This window comes from Propithecus coquereli, unplaced genomic scaffold, assembly GCF_000956105.1.
Source record: "Propithecus coquereli isolate 6110/MARCELLA unplaced genomic scaffold, Pcoq_1.0 Scaffold77, whole genome shotgun sequence".
NCBI classification, from domain to species: Eukaryota; Metazoa; Chordata; class Mammalia; order Primates; family Indriidae; genus Propithecus; species Propithecus coquereli.
Genome location: NW_012153840.1, coordinates 4,944,110 through 4,958,536, shown reverse-complemented (window position 1 = coordinate 4,958,536; position 14,427 = coordinate 4,944,110). Strand labels below are relative to the sequence as shown.

Sequence of the window (14,427 nt, the reverse complement as noted above, 5' to 3'; positions counted from 1 at the left end):
CCTCCCCCTCTCCCTCCCTGCTGCTTTCCTGGGAAGGAGCCAGGTCAGGTGGGCTGTGCACGGCGCCTTGGCAGCTCCCGGGCTCTGCACCTCTCAGTCCGTGCCAGGGCCAGGGCTGGGCTCTGTGTGACGGAGGATTGGCGAGTGGGGAGTCAGCCACATGCCTTTCAAATGAGGCTCCAGAGGTACCTAGACCAGGAGGGTACCGGAGCCCATGGGACACCCTGCCCCCCACGCTAGTGGTCTGGGTGCTTCACTCGATCACATTTATCCTCTGTCCCGGCCATGCCCAGAGCTTGGCGCTAGGGAGCCTGGTGGTCCCCGACCTCCAGCGGCCACAGTCCATGGGGGCAGGCAGATTACAAGGGAGGTGCGTGATGCAGGCAGGAGTTGCCCCCACGTCCAAGGAAGCTCTGCTGTCCTTGCCTGGAGGCATCAGATGGGCTTCACTGAGAAGGTGACGTTTGAGTTGTGCCTTGGTGGCTGCATAAGGCTACTCTGCAGGAGGAGGCGGAGGAGAGGACATCAGGTAGTGAGGGAGTGTACCGAGAGTCTCTCAGTGCTGTGAAGAATCAGCAATGTCCGCCAGGGGGCCATGGCCCTGATCTGGTCCCCTTCCACCCCTCCTTTTGCACATGGGGAAAGCCCACTGAAGGCAGGTCACTCGCCCGAGGACACACAGAGCTGGGAAGGGACACCAGATCTCTCCCAACCCAGGGCTGTTTCCACTACACCAGAGATTCTCGAACTTCACTATGCATCAGAGTCACCTGTAAGGCCTGTTAAAACGCGGATGCGGGCCCCACCCCTGGAGTTTCTGATTCAAAAATTTGCATTTCTAATGAGCTCCCAGGTGATGCTGACGCTGCTGGTCTGGGGGCCTCACTTTGAGACCTGCTGGGGGTAGAGGACCTCAATACCCTTTTCTGAAAAACGGGGGTAACCACACCCGCCCGGGCTCCTAGGGTTGTCGAAAGGGCATAGGAGGCAGAGTGGGGCCGTCCTCTGTGAAAGGCAGCGGTCCTCAGCCTCGGCTCACACCTGCCGGACTTCAAAGTCCTGACGCCGAGGCCGTGGCCCAGACCAATCAAATCGCAATCCGTGGGAGCAGACCCAGGCATCAGCGTCTCTAAACCTCCCGGGGTGACTCTAACACAACTTGAGAAGCAGCAGGGATCTTGGTAGAGACGCCGGCTCACATCCTGCAGGTTTGGGACAGGGCCTGGACTCTGCGTTCTTGACAAATGCCGCGGACCGACGCTGCTGGTCCTTGGACCATGCTTTGAGAAGCAAGGTCCTGGAGGACAGAGAGAAGCTGCTGGTGTCATCCCTGGAGCTCAGCACATTTCAAGATATTTTAAGTACGCAGTGAAGGGTTCATCCTCACATCTGCAAACCCTCCCTCCCCATCCCCACCGTCTCCAGCGCGCCACCCTGACTGCAGTCTTCCCACCCTCTCGGAGCTGTGACTGGGACACCCGGGCACCGCTCTGGAGCTCACTGTGCTAGCGCAGCCCCTGCAGGCCCCAAGCTGCTTCGTCAGGCAGGAGCCAAGCGCGACATCCGCCACCACTCATTTCCCGCATCTCCATTCTGGTCTTTAGCAAGCAGCGTCAGATATGAGAGATTTTTTTGTTTGCAAACCCAGCCGCGAGGCTGGAAATTGACATCTCCCTTTCTCCTGTTGCATCCTGTGCGTCGTCCTGTCTTTTTGCTCATGGTTCTTCCTTGTCAGTTGCCCACAAGGTGTTTCAGAAATTCACGCATCGACTGAGCACCTGCTGAGTGCGAGGGGAAGGACAGTTTGCTCTGTGGCCTTGGGCATGTCTGTTACTCCAACTGAGCAGCATATGGGTTGGGACCTTGTTTTAGTCACCTTAGTGTTCCCAGAGCCCAGCACAGTGCCTGGCAAGTAATTAGCACTTAAGCAGTGTTTGTTAATGCTGCTGAATGAAGTCATGACCTCAAAGAGCCCTGGTTTCTTTGCAGTGGGGGCGGTAAGGCCTATTTCATAAGAGCTTAGCGAGGTGTTTCACTACTGGGGAGGCCTCCAGTTTACAGGTGGCTGAACTGAGGCCAAGATATGCAATAGCAGGTCACTGGAGACGGTGGAAATAGAACCCATATCTATTGCCCCCAGGAACCTCCATTCAGGGCAAGAGAGTCCTCTGCCTTCCAAGGAAGAGTGGCCAGGCCAGAAGTAGAGCTGGATCCAGGAGCTGAGGCCAAGCAGGGCCCCGTGGCTGGAGGGGAACAGAGCCAGCAGCAGGCCCAGCCCTGGCAGAGGGGAGTGGACAGGAGCCAGGTCAGTCGTTGGCACCTTTGAAGATGGTCTGTGCAGCTGGCGAAGCCAGGGTGAGGTGGGAGCCTTCATTTTCTTTCCTGAAATATCTATGCAGCAAGCTGAGCCAGCAGGAGCAGGCAGTGATGCCAAGCTGGAGGTGGGCTCTGTGGGTGGGCCTGGCCCAGAGGAATCTGATCTGGGGCAGCCCTCCCTGCAGGCCGAACACAGCCCTCCAGGGCGCATCCTCACTGCCCACCTTTCCTTCTGAGCAGCCCTTGTGCTTTCCAGCCCCTTGTCTGCTGGTCTCTCCCAGCAACACCGCCCACACTGCCCCAGGCCAGCTCAGGGCCCACCTCCTCCGTGGATGACAGGATGGAGGGTACCATCTAGAAACACAACCATGCAGGACCACAGGTTGGTGCCATGGCTGAGATAAGAAGCTGGGATTATGGATCTCATTGTATCTGACTCATCTAGGCCAGTCAAGGGCCCGACCCTGCAGGACCTCCTGGTCCAGAACAAATGTGCTGGCACGAGTGGGGGCACATAAAGGCATGTTGGTTCTCCCCCCTGTCCATACTGACAGCTTTGGGCCATTCCCCACATTCCCCTGAGTCAGGCTTAATTTCTAAGGACTTCAACTCTCTGAGATTCAACAAATATATGACTCTAAACATCCTTGGCTCTAGGTGTCTAAAATTTTATGATTATAGGATTCCAAGTTTATTTAATCGGGACTCTTTCAGTTGCAAGTGACAGAAAACATGTTCCACCTGGCCTTATAGCCATAGAACAGTCCAAAAGTAGAACTAGGACTTCAGGCATAGCTTGATCCAGGAGTTCAGGCCATGTCTCCCTCTGTCCCTCAGTTTATGGCGACATATTCTTGGGATTGATGTTGTGTCATGATAGCTGCTGGTAACACAAAGCCTACATCCTCTTAGGTTCAATCCTGCCAGGAGAAACTGAGTCTCCTCCCCAGCAATTTGACAAAAAGTTCAGAACTGAATTTTCATTGGCCTGGATTTGCCATGAGTCCATCCCTTGAACCAATCACTGTGGTCAAGGAGATGATGGGATACTCTGATTGGCTTAGGCCTGGGTCACATGTGCATACCTCCATCCAAATCGCATAGCCTGAAGGGAAAGACGGTTCTTCATTGGAAATTGAGGGGCTGCTATCAAAAGAATGATGAACAGATGCAGGAAGGCAAAAATAAAAAGTGGGCTGGGCACGGTGGCTCACACCTGTAATCCTAGCACTCTGGGAGGCCGAGGCGGGAGGATTGCTTGAGCTCAGGAGTTCAAGACCAGCCTGAGCAAGAGCGAGACCCCGTCTCTACTAAAAAATAGAAAAAATTAGCCAGGCATGGTGTTGCATGCCTGTAGTCCCAGCTCCTGGGGAGGCTGAGGCAGGAGGCTCACTTGAGCCCAGGAGTTTGAGGTTGCTGTGAGCTATGGATGATGATGCCGCGGCACTCTAGCTGGGGCAACAGAGTGAGACTCTGTCTTAAAAAAAAAAAAGCGCCCCCACACTGAGATTCTGAGGCTTGGTAGAGCAGTGGTCCTGTGAGAAGTTGACTCAAAGCTTTGAGGAATTCCTAAAGCTCACCTCTCAGATCTGGAGCAGTGGACGGTGCCAGAGCCCGTAAGAGGGAAGGTGGCAGCATAAAATGCACCGTAGAAGATTGAATTACTGGGCTCACTTTTTCACTCTCCTGGAGTGGTATTGCTTGGTCACACGCTTGTCAAGGCCACACGGTGAGCAGAGTCTACTTGCTCAACACTTGACTTCAGGCTTGGCCAGGTGACTTGTTTTGGCCAATGAGATGGCTGCAGAGACAATGCAAGAAGAACCTTGAGATGTGTTCGTGTGTTCTGCTTGTCCTCTTATTTTCCCGCCATAGCCAGAAAGGGAGCTTAACCAGGGCAGCCTTGGCCCCTCACATGACACACGGGGTAGACTTGAGCTGTCCCACAGCCTGAAGCAGAGCTCCCCAGCGAGCTTCTAGACCTGCGAGCAAACTATCAGTGTTACTGTTAAATGTCGCTGAGGTTTTGCAGTGCAGCGTTATTGTGGCAATAGCTGACTGCTGGGATTAGAGGCTCTGGTATGCAACAGCTCCGCCCTGTAACTGGGATTTTAGGAACCCCACAGGATTAGAAACTGGGGAGCCAGGTTTGGCAGTCCCCCACAAAGTGCCATGTGATCGTGGGAAAGTCATTCTTTTAAGGAGCTTCAGTTGTCCCACCTCTAAAGTGAGAGAAATAATGTCTGGCCCCAACTTCTGACCTTTAGGAGCCAGCTCCTTGAACAAACGGTCCCAGAGGGATCCACCTCTACCCTGACCCCAGCCCCCTGCCTGCAAAGTGCTCCCCCGGAGAGTCTCGAGCCCCCTCACACTTAGGCAACTGACTCTATGTAGAAAACAAGTCAGACCGTGATAAGTGCAGAAATAGACGTGTGAAATTGTTCTAGGAGCAAGGAGGAGAGAGGGTTGAAGGTTCTCCGGGGGAAGGAGTCGGGGGAGGGCTGGGGGTGGCTTCTCCGTGGAGGGGGCGTGCTGGGCTTTAAGGATGAGTAATATTCCAGCTGGCAGAGAAGAAGAGAAAGAGCGTTTCAGGCAGAGGGTGTGACGTGAGCGAAGGTTGGGGGGCAGGAAGGAGCCCGGCGTGCTTGAGCCTCTGTGGGATGCGGGGATGGGGAGGGGACCGGCAGGTGATGGGGTCAGAGAAGCCACTGGGGAGGAACCAGCTTCGAGTGCTGCACTCGGTGTCAGGGCTGTGTCCTGTGGGCAGTGGGGCTGGGACACGCATGGCTTGGAGCAGCAGACCCTCCCCCAGGGACCAGCGGGTGCCCTAGAAGTTCTCCTGGCTTCTCCCAGCGCCTGGTCTGGATTTGGGACCTCTGTAGGCGCCCATGCCCTGGGATCCCTGCACAGTGAGCAGGATTAGAGGCGGGGAGACTCTGTTGGAATTAAGGAGGAGTGTTTCCGAAATAAGTCAGTAGGAAAGGGCAAGCTTCCAGCTAAGGCAGGTGGCGAGAGGAAGCAAGAGGGTGGGGCGGTGAGCTCACCTGGGTCACGGGATTGGAGGGGATGGCTGAGCCTCAACAGGGCCCACGGACCCCCTCGGCCTCTTAACCCAGAGACGTGAGGCTGCACTGGGAAACCCTTAGGCCTGGGAATCAGTCAGACCCGCGTTCGCAGTGCTTTGCCATTTCCTAGCTGTGTGACCTGGGACTCGTGACTGAACCTCTCTCGGTTACTTCTTTCGTAAAACAGGGACTATAACATCCACTTTCTGAGATTGTTAGGAGATAATAATAATGGCTAACACTCACTGAGCACTTATGTCTCGCACCAATCTCTCTACTTTCCATGCACCCCCAGCCCCACAACACAGCACCACTGTTAGCATCCCTTTGCAATGAGGAAACGGGTGCACAGAAAGGTTAGGTCCCTTTCCCATAGTCACACAGCTAGTAGGTGGCAGGGTCGGGATTTGAACTCAGGTCCTCTGGTTTCTAGGGCTTGTGCTCTGAACCCACACGCCCTGTATGAGGTGATAGGAGCAATCTGTACATCGCGGATAGGGCACACACAAAAATGTCAGCTAACACCTTGTTATCTAAATCCTACCAAATAATATTTGCGAGAACAGACATCTCCTGGGAAGTGAGTCCTAAGGAGACCTCCCTAGGCCAGCGGGAGTTGTTTCTGTAAATTCTCTGGACCCACAATGAGGCAGCTAGGGGCAATGACATTACCCAAGGACAGCTGTGTGCCAGGCACACTACATGTGCTATCCTACTCGATCTCACAACCACTCCTTGAGGCAGGTGTCACCTGCATGTTACAGGTGAGGAAACTGAGACTAAGAGAGTGGGGGACCTGGGCCAACATCATCCAGCCGGTAAGTGACGCAGCTATGCGTCGACCCAAGTCTGTCTGCTCGAAACTCCATCCTCTGAGCCGCCTGCTCTGCGTGCCTCTTAGTTATTCTTGGATTAAAATCGATGACACCACAAGCTCCCCAGGGCGTAGGGGAAGTCCCCTGCACTTACTCTCACATGCGATGTCTGGTTCCGTCTTCCTGAGTCAGCATAACGGTGAGCACCCGCTGGCCTTGGGCTGTCCAGATGGCACAGAGCGTGTCACACAGTAAGTGCTCAGTAAATGTTTACTGTGGTCATTACCGAGGCAGGAAATAATCGTAAGGGAGGGAAGGCAAAGAGCTTGGGATTGCTGGGGGGAGAGGGGACGGAAAGCGAGGGTGAAGGAGGAGGAGGAGGAGGAGGAGCAGAGTGGGACATACCGCCAGCCAGATGTGCTGCTCCCCCACGCGGTCATTTAGACTGCTCATGCATTCTTTCTGCATTCCGCTGCCACATCTGCCAGATGTGGCCCTGAATGCTAGCAAGAACAGCTGTCCCTCAGCGTGCCCAGCTGCAAAATGAGAACCCAGAGATGTCAGGAAGGACACAGAGGCTTGGAGGGCTTCCCAAAAGGACAGGGCTGTCAGGAGGCAACCACACCACCACGCTCACCCGCCCTGGGCCCCCACGTGTCCATCTGTGAGATGAGAGGCTAGGAGATGACTAGGCATCCTGTGCCGGGTGACACCAATCCCATGGTGTGTTCACAGCTAGTGGCCCTGGCCCCTGCATTTTATCCTGCAAGGCATTAGGTATGACCCTGCCCCCCGGGGTCCTGGGAACTGTCCTACCATTCCGCAGGATGCCCCCCTGGTTTCCAGGGGAGGATCTCATTGAACAAAGCAATTCTCAAATTGGAATGTGAGCTCTGCCTTGGAATGTTTCCCTTGGTAGACTGGGGCTCAGAGAAAGGCAGCAACTTCCCTAAGGATGAGCAGGGAGATTGGTTTAGATGTGTCTTAGACCTAGGATGGGACCTGAGGGCCACAGTAGGGAGCACTGAGAGTGGGCACCTGACAGGGACCCGATTCATGAGGGAGCAGTAGAGTGGACCAGCGTGGTGTCTGTGGCATCAGGCACACCTTGGTTCAAATTCTTGCCATCACTGACTCTTCCTGTGACCCTAACCAAGTCCCTTAAGCTCTCTGACCCTCAGTTTTTCCATCTGTAAAATGGGGAGAATAATGTGGTAAAGATCTTGGGCTGTAGAATCAAACTGCCTGGGTTTGGGACCTCAGTATTTATCTGCTGTGTGACCTGAAACAACTCATGACTTTCTGAGCCTCAATTTTCTCATCTGGAAATGAGGATGTTAAGAGGACTCACCTCATGGGGTGGTTGTGAGTTTGAATGAAGTAATGCACATATGGGGCCTGGCAATCAATATGTGGTAGCCATTAAATATTATTGTTGATGGCCAGGCGTGGTGGCTCACGCCTGTAATTCCAGCACTTTGGGAGGCTGAGGTGGGAGGATCGGTTGTGATCAGGAGTTCGAGACCAGTCTGGGCAACATAGTGAGACCTCATCCCAACAAAAAGTTTTAAAAATTAGCCAGACATGGTGGTGTGCCCCCGTAGTCCCAGCTACTCAGGAGGCTGAGGCAAGAGGATTGCTTAAGCCCGGGAATTCAAAGTTACAGTAAGCTATGATTGTGCCACTACACTCTAGCCCAGGTGACAAAGTGAGACCATGTCTATAAAAAAAAAATTATTGTTGCTGATGTTGTAAGCAGCATCCCTTGCTTGCTGCCTAAAAGGTATTTCAACTGTCAGGACACTGATGATCTACCTGTCAGCCCTTCGTGTCAGTGCAGGGGCCCTGGCACAGAACATTCTCCACCCTGCCCACACTGAATGTGCCAGAAGAGGAGCTGGCACTGGGGCAGCCCCTCAGAGCACCACAGATTCCTGACTGGGAAAATGCCAGAAAAGCTTTTTCTTGCTGTCACCGCAGAGGCTTGGATGCGATCTGGTGGCCAGGGTTAAAGCTGACCTGGCTCCTGGCACCAGTGGGCCCGCCAGGCTGACTGGGGTGGTGGAAGGTGCTGGCCAGCTTGTGCCAGGAAACCAAAGCCAGAGAGACAGAGGAGCAGCGCAGGGTGGGGAGATGGCTGGGATTCTGTGCTGAGTCATGGAGAGTTCATGCACACGCAGGTGCCCTGGGAGCCTCAGGTACTTAAAAGCCAGGTGTAGCCGAGTTATTCTTGACCCTGGCCCTGCTCCACGCCACTCCCCCAGCCTCAAACCACCTCCAAGGACTCACCTCAGCGCTGAGTGCACGCCCCCATCCCTCTGGGCCACTTCCGCCGGCATCAGCCACTGTCCGTGGTCCTGAAACACCCCAAGGACAAAGACTGTGCCAGGAACTTCTACCCAGCCCCTCCCAGGAGTTCTGAACCAGGTGATGGCTTTATTTTGTCTTGATAAAAGATATGTGGTTCCTCTTCCTGCTGCAGAACCAACAGATTTATGACTGGCTTAGCTATTTATGAACCTGGTTCTGTTGGCCGTTCCATCGCATTTACCACTGTTGCCATTTACCTCCTTGGAAAATTAGGGATTAAGTATTCCTTGTGGCCTCCTGCTCATTCTGAACTCATTCTGTCTTCCTATGTTTTCCTGGGAGATCACAGTCAGAGGTGCTCCGGAGCACATCTAGATCATGTCCTCATCTAGCAAGTGGGAACAAGAGGCCAGAGATGGAAGAGCACCACGACCCCAGAGTAATTTTAGAGCAAATCTGGGGTCAGCATTCAGGTCTCCAACTGCCCGTCACCCCACACTTCTCTAGGGCTCATGGAATCTCCTTCCAGAACTTTTTCTTTTAGCTGGGCAGAACATGAGCATCTCTCTGAATCTTCCTCCATGGGGAGGTGTGGCCACTGTCCCCAGTTTATAGGTGAGGACATGAGCTCAGAGACATGAAGTGATTTTCCCAAAGCCAGAAAGCTAGTATGTGGCTGAGCTGGGATTAAAACCAGAACTTTTTGGGTATTTCTGACCTCCTCCTTTCAAGCCAGTTCTAATAATAGGAGCCCTCAGCAAATCTACTTAAAACCCTCACCCTGGAGGTTATAATCTTTCTCCCACAATGGGACAGACAGTCTTTGGCTAATGCCACATTGTCCAGATCTTTGGCAGGGTCCTGCTCTTCCCACCAGTGGTTTGGCCCTGCTATGAGAAGTGCCCCTCTGGGTCTAACCCTGCACTGGCATTTACTCTTGAAGGCCTCAGCAATATTTGATCTACTCCAGATGTTGGGGTCAGAGCAAAGCCCCTAGACACGTGGCTTGAGGATGAGAGGGCTGTCTTGATGGGAGAGGATTATGCAGCAATGTGAATATTGATGAAGCTGTAATTGGCTCCCTCTCTCAGAGCCCTGGTGTCTGCAGGCCCAGGAGCTGGGGCTAATTGTTGCAGACAATTAATAACTTGGATTGTATTCACTGTGGCACAGGCTGCCTCCTTCCTTGGAGGAGGCAGGCAAGGCTGGGAAAGGAGTTCTAGGCCTGGCTGCTTGCAGAATTCTGGGGGAGACAGAAGGGGAGGCCACCATCTGTCCAGCCTCCCCCAGTCCTTGTCTGCAGCACCCCTATGCCAGCCTGGCCCTGTCACCCTTAGACTTTTCTCTCTTCTCTTGAATTATTGGACCTTCTATCCTCTGCCCCCGTAAGCTCACACTCACCTCCTGAACAGAGCTTTGGGGAGGAGGAGGCTGGGGAGAGGAAGGATAGTGTTTCAGACCTGAGAAGCTCAGGGCTTGAACTGGGAGGCCTAGGGTCCAACCCAAGCTCTTCCACTAATTTGCTATGTGACCTCAAATTGGAACTTTATTCACCATGAACTTGGGCAAGTTTCTGAACTCTTTTTTTTTTGAGACAGGATCTCGCTCTATTGCCCATTCTGGAGTGCAGTGGTATCATCATAGCTCACTGCAACCTCAAACTCCTGGGCTCAAGTGATTCTCCTGCCTCAGCCTCCTGAATAGCTGGGACTACGTGTGTGCACCACCATGTCTGACTTTTAAATTTTTTGTAGAAACAGTCTCTTGTGATGTTGCTCAGGCTGGCCCTGAACTCCTGGCCTCAAGTATCCTCCTACCTCAGACTCCCAAGGTGCTAGGATTACAGGTGTGAGCCACCATGCCAGGCCTCCTGAGCTCTTTTGCATCCATTATGTCACATGAAGTGCAATGAACCCTGAAAATCACAGGAACAGGGATGGTCGTTCTCTCATGTCTCTCTCTAACTGTAGATAGAACTAGTTATCAAACTGTTACCTGAAAATCTGCGTTCCACTTCAGCAGAGAAGATAATTGCAGGTATATTATTGGCAGAAGTCATTATTAATCCCATATTTCAGATGAGGAAACTGAATCTCAGAGAAATAAAGTGACTTGCCCAAGGTCATACTAGTAAAAGATACGCATACGAATCAAACCCAGTTTCTTAAATCTAGAGTTCTTTCCAGCCACCTGGGCTCACCTGACTGCCCAGTGGCGTCCTGGAGAAGGTGAGATTGGAGGTGGGGGTCGAGAGCTCGAAAGTCAGTGTGTTGGCAGATTGAAGAGGGAATTACTTACAAATGTATTTATTCCATTCCCCGATGCTGGGGCAATGTCTTAATATCATATTTTTAAGATAAACATTCCCAACCCTCTGCGTATGCTCAACCCTCAGCTGCTCGACCATCTGGTGGGAAGACTTCATTTGCACACAGCTCCCTCCCCCGGCAGGAGAGGGGGGAGAAAATAGAGGTGTTATAGTCAGCTCTTGCCCAGCGGGTGGTAATAATATGAAGAAGAAAGTGCTAATATTTATTCAGCACTTAATATGTGCCATGTATTGTGCTAAATGCTATTTTTGCAGAGATGATCTCATTTAGTAAACTCTTTACTGCAATGAGATAGATGTGTTGCCATCCCCATTTTATAGATAAGATGACTGGGACTCAGCAAGGTAAAGTGCCTTTCCCACGGTCACACAGCTGGTAAGGGGTGGAAGAGAAATACAGCTCTACTGGGAGGGGTAGGATCAGAGGCTGCGCTCAGAGGCCCTGCTTCAGACATTATTGGAGAGAAAATAGGAAGCGAAATAAAGGGATAGGAGCTGAGGACAAAGCTGCCCTTTATAGCTCATACCCCTTACAAAAGAAGGCTTTTCAATTAGTTGTGAAGACAGAGTATAAGGGAAGCTGCTTATCGGCACCAAGAGGCATTTAAATCAGACCCGGGAAGAACTTCCACCAAACAGCAGTGGAATGGGCAGCTAGAGGGGATGCAGACTTTCATTCTCTGCAGCCTTGCAGCCGGGCAGATCGTCTGGCCCCTGGAGTCATCTCCTTGATGACACACCTGGAGGTAAGGGAGGCTTCAGGGAGGTACCCTGAGGTTGGGCAGAGATGCCTGAGTCCCTCATCCCCAGGCTCCTGTAAACAGGCTTCCTGCAGGCAGAGCAGGCAGAGGAGGGGAAGGGAGTCTGAGGATGAGCCCCAGGAGGAGGGTTCTCATGACTTTCCGCACCCGCGCCAGCTCTGCTGCCACCACCGGTTCCCCTTTATGGCAGGCATATTTCAAAGGCCTGGTTCCATTTGCATTTTTAAAACCCCACTGATAGCCTGGGAAAATTGCATCCTTCCAGTGTTCCTGGGTACCACGCTCTCCACCTCCTCCCCCACTCCGCTGGCCTCGGCCTCTGCACCCTCCCTGTGCAGATCCCCCGCCAAGGGCAGAGCCAGTCCAACCCCACCGGCAATTATCTGGAGGTCCCGAGAGGCCAGGGAGGGCTCTGAGGAGGGTGCGGACCAGCGTGAAGCTGGGACCTTTTTGAAAGTGGTGCAAATTTTACCAGGGACTTGTATCAAATCTACTAAAAATATTTCCCAGGGGAGGGGAGGGCCAGACCCCCAAGTGTGGGCTGAGGGTGGCTCAGCGTCATGGGTGCATCGATGGGATGCCCTGTGGATGTGTCAGACTGAGAGGAACAGTGCTGGGGCCTTGGAGAACTTTGAGGAGGCTCCTGGAAGCAGCCTTAAAACAAACTGAAAAGAATCCAGCCATTCACCCAGCAAAGAAAATCCTTTGCTCTCAGCTGGGCTTGGGAACACACTTTGTGTCTCCCTATTGCTCCCTTAAAAACAAGTCTTTTCCTTGTTCTCCTTCCTTCCACCCCTCCCAGGGCTCCTCATTCTCTGCCTTCCCTCTGGGGTATAGCAAATGGGACTGGAAATTTCCAGGGCACTGCTGGGTCTGTTCCTCTGCACTCGTGTGTCAGATTTGGCCTCAGATTTTGGCAACACACACACCCTCCACTGCTTGGGAGAGGTCTCCTGTCTCTCTCTCTCCTCCTCACATCTGAGCGTGGCAACCTTCACACCAGGAGCTTCCCCCAACCCTAATGTCCTCAAGGCCAGTGGAGCCACTGGGAGTCCTCTGACAGACTTAGCCAGCCTGGCAATGACTCCCCTGAGATCCTGAGCACACAGGGAGTGCGGGGGCAGGAACACCAGCTTGGGCCATTGCTTCTGCATAGATTAGTTCTTGAGGTATCCAGGGTCATACATACCAGTGTGTCCAGTTGGCAGCCAGCCATGGGTGCAGCTCCCAAGGCCTGCACACCAGAGAGACAGAGCAGGGTGGCAGGTAAGCAACAGAACAGGAGCTCCACTCGGCACCCCGAAGTTAGAGGTATCCCCAACTCAGTTTTCCTCTTTTAAAAAGATAAGGGTAGTGTTGGGTACTGATGTGGGTTGAGCACCTTGTGTTGGGTCATGGGGCTCATCGTCATGTTTCATTTCATAACCCTTCTGTATTCTTATCTCTCCCATAAGCTGGAAACTTCCTGAAGGCTGGGATTGAGTCTCACTCGTCTGTGTCTTCCCAGGTCCTCCATCAGCACACTCTGATGCATGACAAACTCGCGGCTCACCCCCATACCTAGGTGGCAATGGCCTCCCTCCTTTCTGGCTTCTCTCACTAACGCGCCCAGCTCCTGCAGCTGGTCCTCATTTGAGGGGTCCTCCTTGGCTCTCCCTGAGTGACAGCAATGCCAACGCCCTCTGAGCCCCAATGGATGGAAAGGGGCCAGGGCACTGCCTTGGCTCCGCGGGCCCTTTCTCCCTGTGGCCCTCCGGCCAAGGATGTCCGGCAGACAGTGTGCTAGAGCTGGCGGGATGCCCGGTCCCAGGGGCTGAGGGGCTGAGGGGCTGAGGGGCTGGCATGGCTCCGGGTTCTGGTGCCAGAGAGGTGAATGAAGAAGGAAGAAGGGAGGGATGGCGCCAGGAGCCTGGACTTGGCAGCTCCCTCCGGAGGGCACCTGGGGATGCCCTCGAGCGTCCAGGAGGCTGGTGGCCTGCCAAGGGTGGGCGGACCCACTGGAGAGCAGCAGGAGCGCGGGCGAGGGGCGGGGGAGACTCAGGAATCCAGGAGGCTCGGGGGCGGGGCGGGGGGCCCGGCCGGGGCCGCTTGCAGAGGCGAGGGCTTGCCCCTAGGGGGCGCTGCGCCCGCTGCCCCCGCCCGCCAGCGCCGGAGCCCGGCTGTACCACCGCGCGGCGCCCGCAGGGGGAGCGGCGGCCTCGGCGGCGCCGGGCGGCGGGCTCCGGAGACGGCGGCGGGCGGCGCAGCGCGGGCCCTCGCCGGCCAGGCAGGCAGGGCCCGGCGGCGCGGGGGCCGGAGGCGCCAGTGGCTGGGGGGCGGCGCGGATCCAGAACCTGCCCTGGACACCCCCGCACCCCGTGGTAGCAGCCGGGACCCAAACAAAGGCGGGCGACGAATAAAAGGCGGCGGCGGCGCTGAGTGCTCCGGGTTTCCAGCCTGGGAGCGGGATCCGCACCGAGCTGCCCGCGCTCTCTGCGCCCCGGAGCGGAGCGGAGCGGAGCGGAGCGGGGAACTCCGGCCTCCCGCAGCTCTGAGGAGCTTCCCCTGCGACTTCGGCGAGGGGCCAGGTCTGCGCCGCGTGGTGGCCGCAGCCCCCGCCCCTCCGGCGCGCCCCCTCCCGAGTCCGCGGCTCAGCCCGGCTTAGCTCGGCCGACCGAGGTGAGTGCGACGGCCGCGAGGTGCCATCCGCTCTCGGGGCTGGGGTTGCCTTGCTCGGAGAGGGGGACCGGTCCTCCGCGCTGCCTGCACCCCAGCCTGCGCCGGGCCGCGTGTGAAGTTCTCCCGCTGTCCGGCCAGCCCGGGATGCGGGCCTCGGAGCCCCCCGGGAAGGC

At 54.9% G+C, this 14,427-nt stretch overlaps 1 protein-coding gene across 1 annotated transcript in view; it reads left to right on the top strand.

Moving 5' to 3' along the window:
• Window positions 1-14,126: 14,126 nt before the first annotated feature.
• The window catches only part of PTCHD2 (patched domain containing 2), a 52,522-nt gene continuing 52,221 nt past the window's right edge, over window positions 14,127-14,427 (top strand). The window contains exon 1 of the mRNA XM_012662540.1: window positions 14,127-14,254. The gene's annotated coding sequence lies outside the window, so the exon portion shown is untranslated. The remainder of the gene's footprint in view (window positions 14,255-14,427) is intronic.